This window comes from Geotrypetes seraphini, chromosome 13, assembly GCF_902459505.1.
Source record: "Geotrypetes seraphini chromosome 13, aGeoSer1.1, whole genome shotgun sequence".
In the NCBI taxonomy this organism is placed as follows: domain Eukaryota; kingdom Metazoa; phylum Chordata; class Amphibia; order Gymnophiona; family Dermophiidae; genus Geotrypetes; species Geotrypetes seraphini.
This window is the reverse complement of record NC_047096.1, coordinates 35,476,664-35,493,923: the sequence shown is the minus strand read 5'-3', so window position 1 is coordinate 35,493,923 and position 17,260 is coordinate 35,476,664. Positions and strand designations below refer to the sequence as shown.

At 47.0% G+C, this 17,260-nt stretch overlaps 1 protein-coding gene across 2 annotated transcripts in view; it reads right to left on the bottom strand.

Annotated features, from left to right (window-relative positions):
- Window positions 1–17,260, bottom strand: part of SORL1 (sortilin related receptor 1) — a 240,475-nt gene that overhangs the window by 174,795 nt on the left and 48,420 nt on the right. The gene's annotated exons all lie outside the window — the stretch shown is intronic.

Sequence of the window (17,260 nt, the reverse complement as noted above, 5' to 3'; positions counted from 1 at the left end):
ACAAAAAGAAACGCAAGCAGCCAGCCAATTGGATAGAGTGCGTTTAGAGACAGGATGACCCAACTTGTTAGGATCAAATGACAAAAATAGTTGAGGAGAAGATCTGTGAGGTTTGGTGCGATCAAGATAGTAAGCCAGAGCACGTTTACAATCCAAGGTATGCAAAGCCTGTTCACCTGGATTAGAATGAGGCTTTGGGAAAAAAACAGGTAGAACTATGGATTGGTTAAGATGAAATTCAGACACAACCTTAGGAAGGAATTTGGGATGTGTGCGGAGGACGACCTTATCATGGTGAAAAACCGTGAAAGGTGGATCCGCCACTAGCGCATGAAGCTCACTGACCCTCCTGGCAGAAGTGAGAGCTATTAGAAAGACCACTTTCCAAGTGAGAAATTTAAAATGCGTTGAGGCCAACGGCTCGAAAGGAGGCTTCATCAACGCAGAAAGAACCACATTGAGATCCCAAACAACAGGAGGGGCTTTAAGAGGTGGTTTCACATTGAAGAGGCCCTTCATGAACCTTGAAACTAAGGGATGAGCTGAGAGGGGTTTCCCATGAATCGGCTCATGAAAAGCTGCAATGGCACTAAGGTGGACCCTTATCGAAGAGGATTTCAGACCAGAGTCAGATAAGGACAATAAATAGTCCAACACCAGTCCCACTGCTGTAGATATGGGATTGTGGTGATGTAACTGGCACCAGGAAGAGAAGCGAGACCACTTTTGTTGGTAACATTGAAGAGTGGACGGTTTCCTGGAAGCATCAATAATAGAACGAACAGGCTGAGACAGGAGAGCATGAGCTGGAGTCAGCCCGAGAGATACCAAGCTGTCAGGTGCAGAGACTGTAAGTTGGGATGAAGCAGTGTTTGCTGATGCTGTGTAAGCAGTGAAGGAAACAGAGGAAGAGGTATGGGTTCCCTGGAACTGAGCTGAAGTAGAAGGGAAAACCAATGCTGTCTGGGCCACCGTGGAGCGATGAGAATCATGGTGGCTTGTTCCCTCTTGAGCTTGAATAAGGTGCGCAGCATGAGCGGAAGAGGAGGGAATGCATAAAGGAAGAGATTGGTCCAATCTAGGAGAAATGCATCGGGTTCCAGACGGTGAGGAGAGTAAAGTCTGGAGCAAAACAGGGGCAGTTGATGGTTGTGGGGAGCTGCAAAAAGATCCACTTGAGGTGTGCCCCATTGAGAGAAAATGGACTGGAGAGTCGAAGGGTCGAGAGTCCATTCGTGAGGTTGAAGAATTCTGCTGAGATTGTCTGCTAAGCAATTCTGTTCCCCTTGGATGTAGACTGCTTTCAGGAATAGGTGACGAGCAGTCGCCCAGGTCCAAATCTTTTGAGCTTCCTGACATAAGGGACGGGATCCTGTCCCTCCCTGTTTGTTGATGTAATACATTGCAACTTGGTTGTCGGTGCAAATGAGGAGAACCTGAGGAAAAAGAAGATGTTGGAAAGCTTTGAGAGCGTAAAATATCGCTCTGAGTTCCAGGAAATTGATGTGGTGTTTCTTTTCCTGGGTGGTCCAAAACCCCTGGGTTTGAAACTCGTTCAAGTGAGCTCCCCATGCATAGGGGGAGGAATCCGTGGTGATGACCAGTTGATGAGGAGGTAGATGAAACAGTAGACCTCTGGATAGATTTGATGATTTCAACCACCAAAGAAGCGACTGTCGAAGAGACGAGGTCACAGATATGTGTCGTGAACAAGGATCCGTCGCTTGTGACCACTGAGTCGCTAGGGTCCATTGAGGAGTACGCAGGTGGAGACGTGCGAAGGGAGTGACATGTACTGTGGAGGCCATGTGTCCCAAGAGCACCATCATGTGATTCGCAGAGATGGAAGGTTGCTGTAACACCTGCTGACAGAGATGAAGGATGGTGTGAAGGCGGTTTAGAGGAAGAAAAGCCCTCATCTGAACAGTATCCAGAATGGCTCCAATGAATTGAAGCCGCTGAGTCGGAATGAGGTGCGACTTGGGTAGATTGATTTTGAACCCCAACAGTCGGAGGAAGTAAATGGTCTGATCCGTTGCTTTGTGAACGGACTGAGGAGAAGGAGCCTTGATGAGCCAGTCGTCCAGGTAAGGGAAGACTTGAAAGTTGTGGGAGCGGAGATAAGCTGCGACCACAATCAGACATTTGGTGAATACTCTGGGCGAGGAGGCTAGGCCGAAGGGTAGCACCTTGTATTGGTAATGATGTTGATTGACAAGAAAGCGCAGATATTGTCTGGACATCAGATGAATTGGAATGTGAGTATACGCCTCCTTGAGATCGAGGGAACATAGCCAGTCTTCCTGAGAAAGAAGAGGATAGAGGGTGGCAAGAGATAACATCTTGAACTTCTCCTTGACCAGACATTTGTTGAGATCTCTGAGATCTAATATTGGTCTGAGATCTCCGGTCTTTTTGGGTACAAGAAAATACCGGGAGTAAAATCCCAGGCCTTGCTGGTCCAGAGGAACTGGTTCGATGGCATTGAGAAGAAGGAGGGAGTGAACCTCCTGAGCGAGGAGGAGGGATTGAGCCTTGTTGGAAGCAGACTCTTTTGGCAGACTTAGAGGTGGAGGAGTCTGAAAATTTAGGGAGTAGCCGTGGGCGATGATAGCAAGAACCCACTGGTCGGAGGTGATTGCTTCCCAGCGAGTTAGAAAAACTTGTAGTCGACCTCCTATGGGCTGAGGTAGAGGACACGAGGGAGGAAGACTGGCAATGTCCTGGAGAAAGGAGTCAAAAGGGCTGTGTCGACTTAGGTTGAATAGCCGGTTTGACAGCAGGCTGCTGTTGACGAGTCTGTTGTTGCTGCTGACGCTGTCTGCGAGGTTGAGGAGGATGGGACTGCGCCGGTCGAGCAGAAAACCTCCTTTGATATGAAGGTTGTTGCCTGAATGGACGAGGAGGAGGAGGTTTCTTCTTGTTTTTCAACAAGGTGTCCCACCTCGTTTCATGGGCGGAGAGCTTTTGGGTGGTGGTATCCATGGACTCCCCAAACAGCTCATCCCCTAGGCAAGGAGCATTGGCAAGTCTGTCCTGATGGTTTACGTCCAGTTCTGAGGTCCGTAGCCATGCCAATCTTCTCATTGCTACAGAGATAGCAGTAGCACGAGACGTCAGTTCAAAAGTATCATAAATAGAACGGACCATAAACTTCCTGAGTTGCAGAAGACTAGAGGTACATTGCTGAAAAGCAGGAAGTTTACGGTCCGGAATATACTTTTGAAAAGAGGTTACCTGTTGAATGAGGTGTTTCAGGTAAAACGAGAAATGGAAAGCGTAATTACTTGAACGGTTGGCCAGCATTGCATTTTGGTAAAGACGCTTTCCAAATTTGTCCATGGCCTTTCCTTCTCTACCAGGAGGGACAGAGGCATACATACTGGCTCCTGTAGTCTTCTTTAGAGTTGACTCTACCAACAGGGATTCATGAGAAAGTTGGGGTTTGTCAAATCCAGGTATTGGAATCACTTTATATAGAGATTCTAGTTTTCTTGGGGCTCCTGGGATTGTCAAAGGAGTTTCCAGATTCTTATAAAAAGTTTCCCTCAAGATGTCATGGAGGGGTAACTTTAAAAACTCTTTAGGAGGTTGGTCAAAATCCAAGGCATCCAAAAATGCCTTGGATTTTTTAGAGTCAGACTCTAAAGGAATAGACAAGGTGTCTGACATCTCCTTTAAAAATTTTGTGAAGGAGGAGTGCTCTGGCTTAGCAGTAGTATCCTGCACCGATGGTTCCTCCTCATCAGATGTATAATCCTCCTCGGTACCGAGGGGATCATCTGAATCATCCCACAAGTCAGGGTCCCGTACCGATTGTAAACGGCCCTGGGAAAGTGGAGTCGATGTATCAGTATGTTTAGTCTTGTGTACCGATTTACCAGACCGAGTGGAGACGGTACCTGGGGAATGTAGTACGGTACGGGGTTCAGAGACCAGTACCGGTTCCGACACCGTATGAGTAGCACGCCGTTTTGGTTCTGCTGATAGAACAGGCATGGACAAAGATTTTTGCGGTGCCGAAACAGTCGATGCCGATAACAGAGGCTGTTCGACAGACGGCACCGAAGGCTCAGTCGGTACCGACACTGGAAGGTTCGGAGACAAGAGAGCCGGGAGCAACTGTTGTAGTTGCTGCTTAAGCTGGACCTGGAGGATAGAGGCAATGCGCTCATCCAACGTTGGTCCCGATGGCACCGGTACCGGTTTTTTCTTGCTCGGTACCTTCGGTGCCGCTCGACGCTCGGGTGAAGTCGATGCCGATGACGATGCAGAGACTTCAATGGGAGCGGAGCGTTTACGGGGCCGGCGCTCAGTCTGCAGGACTTGGCTCACTGCATGCTCGACTGGCGGGCCTAGAACAGTAGGGGAAGGCTTCTTAGCCGGCTTACCTACAGGAGTCGACACCGACGATGGATCTGGCGGTGCCGAGGTAGTCGGAGTTGACTTGGAAGAAGTCGTCGACGTCGATACCGGTGCACTTTCCATAGCGGTACCGAAAAGGATCCGCTGCTGAATTTGTCGATTTTTTAAAGTTCTTTTTTGTAAAGAACTACAGCGGGTGCAGGTTTCAGCCCTATGGTCCGGACCCAGACACTGGAGGCACCACTTGTGTGGGTCGGAAAGGGAGATAGGGCGCGCACACCGCTGACACTTTTTGAAACCCGGTGACGGGGGCATGAAGGGAAATACTGCTGTAGCAAAATCGAAGCCCGAGGCTTCGATGGTGCCAACAGGCCCCGCCGGGTCAGTTCGATAAAAAAATTAAAAAAGAATAATTTTTTTTTTTTTTTTACACAATAGGGTAAAAAAGAAAGAAAGAAAGAAAATATGAAGAGAAAAATACGCGCGAGCGGGAAGGCAAGTGAAATAGTAGAAAAACTTCCAACAGCCGTTGGAAACACGCGTCTTCTTAGCTCCGCGGAATTAAGAAAACTGGGGACCGCGCGCCTCTGTCGGGCGGGAAGGCACTCGCGCACGCGCGGTGCGGCCTAGCTAGAACTTTCTAAAGTTCTTAGAGTGCAATCACTCTAAAATTGTCCGTACCGGGGCTCCGTCGGTGCCGTCACCCATCAGTCAAGAATATGCTGCCTGCTTGTCCTGGGATAATCTATGTATATTTATTTATTGCCTTTATAAAGCGAAGAGATTTACCTAAGATGGTGTACAGCAGGTGTAGTACAGTTTGGCATAAAAATTACAATATTATTAACAGAATAACAGTAAAACGGCCAAATATAAATAAAAATGCAATCAATGAGAAACTGGGAGACAGGTAAATTGAATCACAACAGGAATAACATGGATATAGTGTTAATAATGTCTTTTCTTGAGTCCTGCTAGACTAATTCAGACAAATGGGTTATGCCCTGCTACCAGCAGATGGAGGCAGAGAATACCAACAATTCAGTGACATATGTTGGCTTTACATCCTGAAATTTATAAATGTTAGTTGAAACCCACTTAGCTTTTATAGATATTGAGGGATAGAAATGTGTTAAATAAATAAATCACCAATACAAGCAGTGGCAAAGTCCTGGAGCTTATCAGTATACTATTGACAAAGCTGATATGAAACACCTAACAGCATTATAAATCAACTTTATGAAACCCCTCTGATCAGAAGTATCCAACCTTGGTCCTTGCCAGGTTGGGTTTGCAGGATTTCCCAAATGAAAATGCATGAGATCTATTTGCATATAATGGAAGCAGTGCATACAAATTGATCTCATGCAAATTCATTGGGGAAATCCTGAAAACCTAACTGGACTGGAGTCCTAAATGACCAACGTTGGATCTATACATAGACCAAGCTTATATCGCTGCACTGTAATACATTAAAGCACAACATTACAGCCTCGCATAGCAGCACCACAGATTCACACAGCTTAGTGCCATAGACAAGCATCATAGAACAGAAAGAGAGTAGCCTGACAGGGCAGCATTACAAAAGAGCCTTATAGGTCTCATAGCAAACTCTATTCCTAGACTGTCACCAGGCAAAGCCTCAAAGATACAACAAAAGCCTACCCGGGTAGATAATTAGTAGGTGTGATGGAGTGAGGGGCACTTCCTCACTAATATTGCATTTACACTACTGGACAACAGGGGGCGCTAGCTCAAGAGTAAGCCACCTTAGGGGAGGTAGGGCAAAGCTGCTGAGTCATAAGGTGGGACTCAGGCAAGGAAGAGTTCATACGCCCTAGAGTGGAGTCAATCAATCAGAGAAGTCCCACAACAAGAGACTTCCCAGAGAAGGGTCCCGAGGCAAGAGGGCTCAAGGAGGAGAAACCTTACCAGGGTTTACATTGAGAAGTAGCCCAGGGGAAGGAAGGAAGCAGTGCTCCCCAGTATATACCTTGACTTTGATAGCTAGACTCTGCTTACCTGAGGTAAGCCAACTTCTTACGTAAAATATATGTGGATTTGGATCTGGGGCTGGCTGGGGCCAGACCCTGGTACTTGATTGAAGAAAGACTGTGTTTGGGACGTGACAGCTATAGACCGCAACTTGGGCCCTGCAAGTCCCAGGCAACTTCTAAAACTTTATGCTTTGAACTAAGAGACTACTTTTCTTGTTCCTGACCCTGTGAATTAACAGCATTTAGGCTCTGCACTACTAAAGTTTATTGCACCTTTTATGTGTGTGTTTGACAGTGCACAAACCTCATCCCTGAGGTAAGTTAGCTTTCATAAGCTACAAAAGATCGTAGAAAGAGGTAAAAATATCTGGAAAAGTTAAGAGAGGCTGGTCAAGTAGTCAGGAAAGCAAAGAAGCAACTGGAAGAAAAAGTAGCTGACACAGTAAAATGGGGAGACGAGACATTTTTTTAGATTTATCAGTGATAGGAAGATGTGCCAAAGTGGCACTCTGACTCTAAAGTGAAGGGGAGAAATATGTAGAAGCTGATAATGAAAAGGCTGAATTGCTTAACATTTCTGTTCTGTGTTTACAGCTGAAGTGCCAGGAGCGGAACTGTGGAAGACAAATGCAAATAGGGATGGAGGCATGTTAGACCCCAATCGATTTTCAGAGGGTTGTGTTCATGAGGAGCTAGCTAAATTAAAGGTAGGCAAAGAGATAGGGCTAGATGGTGTACATCCGAGGGTGCTGAAGGAACTTAGGGAAGTTCTGGTGGCTCCGCTGACTGACCTTTTCAAAGCTTCTCTAGAGTGGTACCGGAGGACAGGAGAAGGACGGATGTGGTCCCTATCCACAAAAGCGAAAGTAAGGGAGAAGTAGGGAATTACAAGCCTGTAAGTCTGACTTCTGAGGAAAGCAAATTAGTGGAAACGCATTTAAAACAGAGAATGGTGAAGTTTCTGGAATTCTGTGGATTACAAGACTGGAGGCAACATGGATTCACTAGAGGTAAGTCTTGTCAGACAAATCTGATCAATTTCTTTGACTGGGTGACCAGAGAATAGGATAAAGGGAGTGTGCTAGATGTGGAGTATTTAGATTTTAGCAAAGTCTTTGACAGTGTTTCACACAGACATCAAGAACTGGTTGAGTGGAAGGCAACCGAGTGCTATCAGTGATGTGCCTCAAGGTTCTGTTCTTTTTAACATTTTTTATAAGCGATATTGCTGAAGGGCTTCAGGTAAGATTTGTCTCTTTGCAGATGATACCAAAGTCTGCAATAGTATAGACCCCCCCCCCCCCCAGATGGTGTGAACAAAGCTTGAAGAATGGTCTGAAATTTGACAGCTAAAATTGAATGCTAAGAAATGCAAGGTCATGCATTTGGGCTGCAAAAACCCGAAGGAACGGTACAGCTTAGGGGGTGAAGAACTTATGTGCACGACAGAAGAGCGGGACTTGGGTGTGATTGTATGTGATGATCTTAAGGTAGCCAAACAGGTTGAAAAGGTGATGGTGAAAGCTAGAAGGATGCTAGGGTGCATAGGGAGAAGTATGGCCAGTAAGAAAAAGGAGGTATTGATGGCCCTGTATAAGATTCTGGTGAGACCTCATTTAGAATATTGTGTGCAATTATGGAGATCGCACCTTCAAAATTATATAAAAAGGATGGAGTCAGTCCAGAGGAAGGCTACTAAAATGGTGCGTGGTCTTCATCATAAGGCATATGGGGACAGACTTAAAGATCTCAATACGTATACTTTGGAGAAAAGGCGGGAGAGGGGAGATACGATAAAGATGTGTAAATACCTACATGGTTTAAATGCTCATGAGTCTCTTTTATTTGAAAGGAAGCTCTGGAATGAGAGGCGATAGATTCAGGAGTAATCTAAGGAAATACTTTTTTTTTACAGAAAGGGTGGTAGATGCATGGAACAGTCTCCCGAAAGAGGTGGTGGAGACAAAGACTGTGTCTGAATTCAAGAAAGCGTGTGAAAGGCACATGGGATCTCAGAGAGAGGAAGAGATAATGGTTACTATGGGTGGACAGACTGGATGGGTCATTTAACCTTTATCTGCCATCATGTTTCTATGTAAAAACCTGCTCAGGCAATTACATATGGTGATAGTGCCGGGATATGAGCTTCTGCTTCAAAGAAGCCGATTCATTTACCTCCAGGGCTTCAGACTTCACTAGAGTAGTATAGCTCTTTTCAAGGATGGGATAAGGAGATTAGCTTTGCCCCAAGAAAGGAACTGGAAGAACTACAGGTAGCGCTTGACAGGTAGGAGGTATTTTTTTCTGTTTGGCAAGTACATTACTACCAGGGTAATAGAGAAAATCTGGCCTCCAATGGGAAGAAGAAAAGAAGACATGTATGTCTGAGCTTTAGATTAAGCTACAAACTTGCTAGTGTTACAGAAGGAAAACAGAATTTAAAAAGTGATTATCAGGCTGGGGAGCTTACCTGATCAAGCAGTGGAGTGTACTTGATAAAGAAGCCAGAGTGGGGTCAGGAAAAGTCCTGTAGAAATTGAAACCAAGAACTGTTGGTACTAGAGCAGATAGAAAAGCTGGCCCAGAGAAATGATGGACTCTGGAGCCAGAGCTGCTACTTCTGTTACTAAGTAGCTGGCTCTTGGGAAATACAAGACTCCAAACTGGAGCCAGAGAGAGAGAGAAACTGCTGTATTTCCAAACTCCAACAGGAAAAAGAGAAAATTTGGCGTGGAATATCTGTTTCTGCCAAAGACTCTGTGTACACCAGGGAGGTCAGTGCTGTGTCTAAAAAGGAGTAAGGAAATAAAACTCCAAGATGGGAACGTGGGAGGCAGCCTGGTTAACCCTGTAGCAGGGCCGAGCACTAACTCTGGAAAAAGGAGGTGCTTGAAGGGAGGAGAAATCAAGCATCCCATAAAAGTAAAAAGAAGTTAAGAAAGGAAACTGACAAGGAATCACCTGGGGTAGCCAAGACAGCACCAAGAGGAAGGCAGATTAAATCTCTTTTTTATTATTGAAATTTAATGCAATTAAAAGCATCCAATTTATATATTCATATATAAAACAATACATTAATTCATTATATAACTTATTTCTTGATAAATACTAAAAGTATCAAAATACCTATAGTAGCTACTGCATCCCAACCCTCCCGTCGTCGTCCCCCCTCCCCACCCCAGTGGGAGGATGTGTGCAGGAGATTTATAGAGTGTAAAAGAAAAGTTTAAAGATGAAAAAATAAAAACTATCAAGGGTCAATAGAATTATCCTTTTGGGAATTAATCCAGATTTCATATACACCCCAAATGGTGTTGTAATTATGTATCTGATTTCTCCCAAGAGCAGTCAATTTTGACATTTGTTGTATGTATTGAACTTTGATCAATAATACTCGAGGCCCTGGTGAATCTGGTTGTTTTCAAGCAGATGCCTGGACAAGTCGACCTGCTGTCATTATCAGATGTCCATTTCTGATAGTTCAAGGGCAGGACAACTGGTCCTTTATTCAACAAACAGCACTCCATAGTCTTGGAAACCCCAATACCTAATACTTCTTCAATAAAGGAAATTAACTCAGATTACTCCCAAGCCTTTCACCTCTTTACTTTATCCTATGCTCTGTCATTCTGGAGCTTCCTTTCAAATGAAAAATACTTGTCTCATGTACATTTATGCGGTATTTAAATGTCTATCATGTCTCCTTTCTCCCCGCCTTTCTTCCAAAGTATATACAGTATATTGGGTTTTTCCAGCCCAAATACATGACCTTGCATTTCTTAGCATTAAATCTTAGCTGCCAAATTTCAGACCATTCTTTAAGCTTTGCTAGGTCCTTCCTCACGTTATTCACACCATCAGGGGTGTCTACTCTATTGCAGATTTTGGTTTCTGCAAAGAAGCAAATCTTACCCTGACAGGCCTTCAGCAAAATTGTTTACAAAAAATGTTAAAAAGAACTGAACCCGGAGGAGGCACACCACTGGTAAACATCCCTTGCCTCAGAGCAATCTCCATTGACCACTACCCTCTGTTGCCTTCCACTCAACCAGTTCCACTTCTGCTAGGGGCCATTCCAAGTACTGCTTTCCTCCTTTCTTTTCACAAGTCCTTTACTTAATTCCAATATCCCAGCTTCCTCCAAAAATAGTATTGTTTCTTGATTTTGATTGACAAGGAACTTTCTCTTCTCAACTGATAAAAATCCACAAAATAGTAAAGTAACAGGATCCTAAATGTCCAAGGCAGTATGACTAACTAAAAAAAAATATATATATATATAAACAAGAAATCAAATTAGAAATCAGCTACCCTATCACATAATGTAGGCCCTATTTATTGTCTGTTTTGAGGGCTCACCGTGGTGTACTCCCTTATTACCAAGAAAAATAAATCAAAGCGGAACAATCCAAAACAAATATGTGATTAAATAGGGAAATACTGTCTTAACATTTTCCCACAAGAAGCCTGCACCTATTGTCACATAGACAAGAAATACATCTTATTTCTAGGAAAATTTGAAGGGTTATCAGGAAAATCTAAACACAACTCCCATAAGAAAAACATTATTACGAAAATAAGGTGCAGAATTGAGTCCTTGGCTTGCTCAAAAACTAGGTATGTGGCCCACTAAGTTATCACTCTTCAAAGACTGTTCAAAAAGCAATGTTACTTACCGTAACAGTTGTTATCCAGGGACAGCAGGCAGCTATTCTCACTAGTGGGTGATGTCATCCGACAGAGCCCCGACACGGACATCTTGAAAGCATGTCTTGCTTGAAGAAACTTAGAAGTTTCGAGATGCCCACACCGCGCATGCGCCAGTGCCTTCCCGCCCGATGTACCGGGCGTGTCTCCTCAGTTCAGGTAGCTAGCCTGAGAAGCCAACCCAGGGGAGGTGGGTGGGACGTGAGAATAGCTGCCTGCTGTCCCTGGATAACAACTGTTACGGTAAGTAACATTGCTTTATCCCAGGACAAGCAGGCAGGTATTCTCACTAGTGGGTGACCTCCAAGCTAACCCCAATGGGATGGTGGGAGAGTTGGCAATTTCAAGAGAATAAATTTTGTAACACTGTTTGGCCAAACTGTCCATCCCGTCTGGAAAAAGTGTCCAGGCAATAATGAGAGGTGAATGTATGAACCGAGGACCAAGTGGCAGCCTTACAAATCTCCTCAATCGGTGTCGATCTGAGGAAGGCTACAGAGGCCGCCATTGCTCTGACCTTATGGGCTGTGACCTTACAGGAAAGGGATAATCCAGCCTGGGCATAGCAGGAAGAGATACAAGCCGCCATCCAGTTAGAGATGGTGCGCTTCGATACAGGTCGTCCCAACTTGTTTGGATCAAAGGAGACGAAAAGTTGAGGAGCAGTTCTGTGAGGCTTTGTGCGATCCAAGTAGAAAGCTAAAGCACGTTTACAGTCCAGAGTGTGCAAAGCAGCTTCCCCAGGATGAGAATGAGGCTTTGGAAAGAACACTGGAAGCACGATGGATTGGTTGATGTGAAATTCAGAGACCACTTTAGGCAGGAATTTCGGATGAGTACGAAGAACCACCTTGTCATGATGGAATACAGTGAACGGTGGATCCGCCACTAGGGCCTGAAGCTCACTGACGCGGCAAGCAGACGTGAGGGCCACCAGAAAAACCACCTTCCAGGTGAGATACTTAAGTGGAGCCTTGTTGAGAGGTTCAAACGGAGGCTTCATGAGATGAGACAGGACAACATTGAGATCCCAAACCACAGGAGGAGGTTTGATAGGAGGGTTGACATGAAAAAGACCTTTCATAAATCTGGAAACCACAGGATGAGCAGACAAAGGTTTCCCCTGTAGAGGCTGATGGAAAGCCGCAATAGCACTCAGGTGGACTCGTATGGAGGTAGATTTGAGACCAGACTGAGATAGGTGTAAAAGGTAGTCCAATACAGAAGAAAGGGAAGCTCGCTCAGGTTCCGTGGCATTGGAAATACACCAGGAGGAGAATCTAGTCCATTTTTGGGAGTAGCATTGTCGAGTAGCAGGCTTCCTGGAAGCCTCCAAAACCTCCCTCACTGCTTGAGAAAACTGGTGAGGAGTTATGTTGAAAGGAACCAAGCTGTCAGGTGGAGGGACTGCAGATTGGGATGAAGTAGTGAACCTTGATGTTGAGTGAGAAGTGAAGGAAACACTGGAAGAAGTATGGGCTCCCTGCTGCTGAGTTGAAGTAGAAGGGAGAACCAAGGTTGTCTGGGCCACCGAGGAGCAATTAGAATCATGGTGGCATGGTCTGATCTCAACTTGACCAGAGTCTTCTGAATGAGAGGAAAAGGAGGAAACGCATATAGGAAGCGATTCTCCCAATCCAGCAGAAAAGCGTCTGCCTCGAGACGGAGAGGAGTGTAGATCCTGGAGCAAAACTGAGGCAGCTTGAAGTTGTGGGGGGCTGCAAAGAGGTCTATCTGAGGTGTCCCCCATTGTGCAAATATCTGATGAAGGGGTTTGGAATTGAGCGTCCATTCGTGAGGTTGGAGAAGACGGCTCAATTTGTCTGCCAAGACATTGTCCTTCCCCTGAATGTAGACAGCCCTGAGGAAGGTGTTGTGGCGGACCGCCCAATCCCAGACTCGAAGAGCTTCCTGGCAAAGGGAGGCCGAGCCCGTGCCCCCTTGCTTGTTTACATAATACATGGCGACCTGATTGTCGGTGCGAATTAGGACTACCATGTCGTGAAGCAGATGTTGAAAAGCCTGAAGAGCATTGAAGATGGCTCTGAGCTCCAGAAGATTGATTTGATGGAGTCGTTCCGCACTGGTCCAGAACCCCTGAGTGCGAAGACCATCCAGATGAGCTCCCCATGCATAGTTCGATGAATCGGTCGTGAGAACCTTCTGGTAGGGAGGAGAGTGAAACAGCAAACCTCTGGATAGATTCGAAGAGGTCATCCACCAAAGAAGAGACTGCCGTAGAGCAGGAGTGACTACAATGTGGCGGGACAATGGGTCGGACACCTGAGTCCACTGAGATGCCAAGGTCCATTGAGGAATTCTGAGATGTAGTCTGGCAAAAGGCGTCACATGAACTGTGGATGCCATGTGACCCAAGAGGACCATCATGTGTCTCGCTGAGATGGACGGGCGAGAAGACACCGACTGGCAGAGTAGAAGAAGAGCATCCATGCGCTGAGGAGGGAGGAACGCTCGAAGTTGGATGGTATCCAGGACCGCCCCGATGAAGGGGAGAGTCTGGGTGGGCTGAAGATGTGACTTGGGAAAGTTGATCTCGAAGCCCAAGCTCTGCAGAAAACAAATCGTGGTCAAGGTCGCCGAAATGACCTCTGGGGCCGACGGGGCCTTGATGAGCCAGTCGTCGAGGTATGGAAACACCTGAAGACCCATGTTCCGGAGTGCAGCGGCCACCACCACCAGACACTTCGTGAAGACTCTGGGCGAAGAGGAAAGGCCAAATGGAAGCACTCGATACTGCAGATGTAGATGTCCCACCCGAAATCTGAGGAACTTGCGGGAGGCCGGATGAATCGGGATGTGAGTGTAGGCCTCCTTGAGGTCCAGAGAGCATAACCAATCGTTCTGCTCGAGGAGGGGATAGAGAGAGGCAAGGGTCAGCATACGGAACCGCTCCTTGACCAAAAACTTGTTGAGGACTCGAAGGTCCAAAATGGGCCGCAGATCGCCCGTCTTCTTCGGAACTAGGAAATACCTGGAGTAAAACCCTTGGTTTTGCTGATCTAACGGGACCGGCTCGACGGCCCGAAGCCGAAGCAAAGCTTGGGCCTCCTGGAGAAGAGCGGTCTGCGTTAAGTTTGAAGGATACTCTCTTGGAGGGTGGTCCGGGGGGACCCGTTGGAAATGAAGAGAGTATCCCTCTCTTACGATGGTAAGGACCCAAAGGTCTGTGGTGATCGCCTCCCATCGATGACAAAAATGATGGAAACGACCCCCTATGGGAAAAACAGTGGAAGACAGAACGTCGGTTATGCTCCCTGGAAGAGAGTCAAAAAGGCTGAGTAGCCTTGGGTGCAGCCGGCATCTGAGGCTTCTGCTGAGTCTTTTGCGGAGGCTGTCTCTTCGCAGGCTGTCTCGCAGGAGGAGTCTGCCTCGGTTGATAACGCCGCTGGTAAATTTGAGGCGGTCTGGATGGACGAGACTGCTGAGGTTTCGGTTTAGGACGTAGAATAGACTGAAAAGACTTTTCATGGTCCGACAGCTTTTTAGTAACAGTTTCGATGGACTCATCAAATAGATCCGCTCCTGCACAAGGTACATTTGCCAGTCTGTCTTGGAGGTTCGGATCCATATCGATGGTTCGAAGCCATGCCAGACGACGCATGGCAACCGAACATGCCGCCGCTCGAGCCGAGAGCTCAAAAGCATCGTAGGAGGATTGCATCAGTTGAAGGCGTAATTGGGACAGGGTCGCCACCACCTCTTCAAACTGGAAACGAGCCTGAGCATCGATGAAAGGAGTGAACTTGCGGAGCACCGGCAAGAAAAAATCCAAGTATGAAGAAAAGAAAAAGTTGTAGTTGAGCACTCGAGTCGCCATCATCGAGTTCTGATAGATACGTCTACCAAACTTGTCCATCGTTCTCCCCTCTCTGCCCGGAGGAACGGAAGCATAGACTTGGGAGGGATGAGAACGTTTGAGAGAGGACTCGACTAGAAGGGACTGATGAGAAAGTTGAGCTCCCTCAAACCCCTTGTGGTGAACGATGCGGTATCGAGCATCCAGTTTACTGGGGACTGCAGGTAAGGAATACGGTGTCTCAAAACAGCGCATGAAAGTCTGGTCCAGCAGTTTGTGTAGAGGAAGCCGAAGTGTCTCCGCCGGAGGATGAGGTAAATGCATGGTGTCCAAATACTCTTTAGAATATTTTGACCCAGTGTCCAAAGTCACATCCAAGTCATCCGCCATTTGTCGGAGAAAGGATGAGAAAGACAGTTGGTCCGCCAAGGCCGGCCGACGAGACGGGCTAGAAGACGTGGAAGCCTCCGGGTCCAGGGAGAGCTGAGATCGGCAAGGAGAATAGGAAGTAGATGGTTCCTCATACTCCGGCCCTTCCGGCTGGGACAAATCCGACGAGGAGTATCCCAAACGCTGCATCTTCTTCTGCGGGGACACCTCCGAATGACGTGAGGAGTGCTGAGAAGAGTGTCGAGATCGATGCCCCTCCCGGTGACGGGACGGAGAACGAGATCTTCTATGCATCGAGTGGTCCTTCGAAGCCTCAAAGGAATGGATAGGGCTTGATGCAGTGGATCGTAGAGGTGGCAGAGATGCGGATTCACGCAGCGCCACCCAGGTCTGGTATGGAGTGTGGAAGAACTCCTCCTGCGATGCAGAATGCCCAGGACTACGATTATCAGGAGCCGCCCTAGCACCCTGTTGGCGTGGAGGTGTGATGGGCTCCAAAGGTGGCATCTCAGGGAGGGAAGCTCTCCTGGAGGATTCCGCCGCCCTCCGCCGATCCCCCTCGTCGAGTAGAGAGATTGAACGACGAGGAGGAGGGGGAGGGGGCGGACCGCCCTCTGAAACCGGGGTTGAAAGCTCACCGTGAATGTTGGCAATAAGCCGGGGTCCCATAGTGTGCATAAGCTCGACAAACTGAGCTTCTAGCAGGGAACGAAGCGAAGCCGATATGGAGGGATCCGCACCGAAAGGGGGTCCTCCAGTATGGTCTTCGCGTTCCTTCGTGGCCAAGTGCTTCTGCTTGCTAGCTTTAGGCACTTTGATGACCACCGGAGGAACAGTGGAAGGCGGTACCTGAACCGAGGAGACGGAAGCAGGCGCCGATGCTGAACTCGATGCTGAAGCCGGTGTGAACGATGCGGGCTTCACGATGCTCGATGCAGGAGTCGTCGATGCAGGTTTCGAACGGACCGGCGAAACCTCAACAGCCGCAGTAGTAGAGATTTCCTTGGCAGTTTCCATCTTGAACATCGACTCCCAGAGCAAGCAGCGCCGCTTAAACGAGCGCGCAGTGAGCGTGGAACAAGGCCGGCACGATTTCGGAACGTGTTCCGGACCAAGACACTGAAGGCAGCGTCGGTGTGGGTCCGTCAGCGAAATCGCACGCTGGCACTTGCTGCACTTTTTAAAACCGGTGATTGGTCGGGACATAGGCCGGAAAATCGACGCTGCAAGGTCGAAGCCGCTAGGCCGCAGCCACGAGGCCGGCCCGGCCGAACCCCCGGAAGAAATAATTTTAATTTTTTTTTTTTTTTTTTTTAGAAAAATAAAGTAAAATTGAAATAAAATCAAAGAAAGAAATAGAAACGCGGGAATTAGAAGGCAAAAAACTGAATTTCAGTCAGCGCAGAATGAAGTACAAACTTCTCAGCTCCGCGGAAAGAAAAGAACTGAGGAGACACGCCCGGTACATCGGGCGGGAAGGCACTGGTGCATGCGCGGTGCGGGCATCTCGAAACTTCTAAGTTTCTTCAAGCAAGACATGCTTTCAAGATGTCCGTGTCGGGGCTCTGTCGGATGACATCACCCACTAGTGAGAATACCTGCCTGCTTGTCCTGGGATAAATGCAGATAATCTAAGGCCTCTTAGGCACATCTTTATCCTGCTGAGAGCCTTGCCCATTGCTCCTCTCTGGTAAAGAAAACAAAAAACCCTTAATTTATGGTTTAGCTGCCTCAGGCACCTTTAGTATTTCAGTCAAACTCTTGAAGATACACAGGTAAGAATTTATTAAGAGAAAATTCAAAAGGCACAAGATGGCTAATATAATTTTCAAAATATTCCAACGTCTTAGCCATTGTACTCAAAGCACAGGCAACCCAAGCAGAACATTCTAATTTCTATATTTGAATAGACAAGCTGAATTCCAAAGTCTGTATCTGCAAAGGCAAACTTGATTCCAAAGTCTGTATCTTCAAAGGCAAAGCT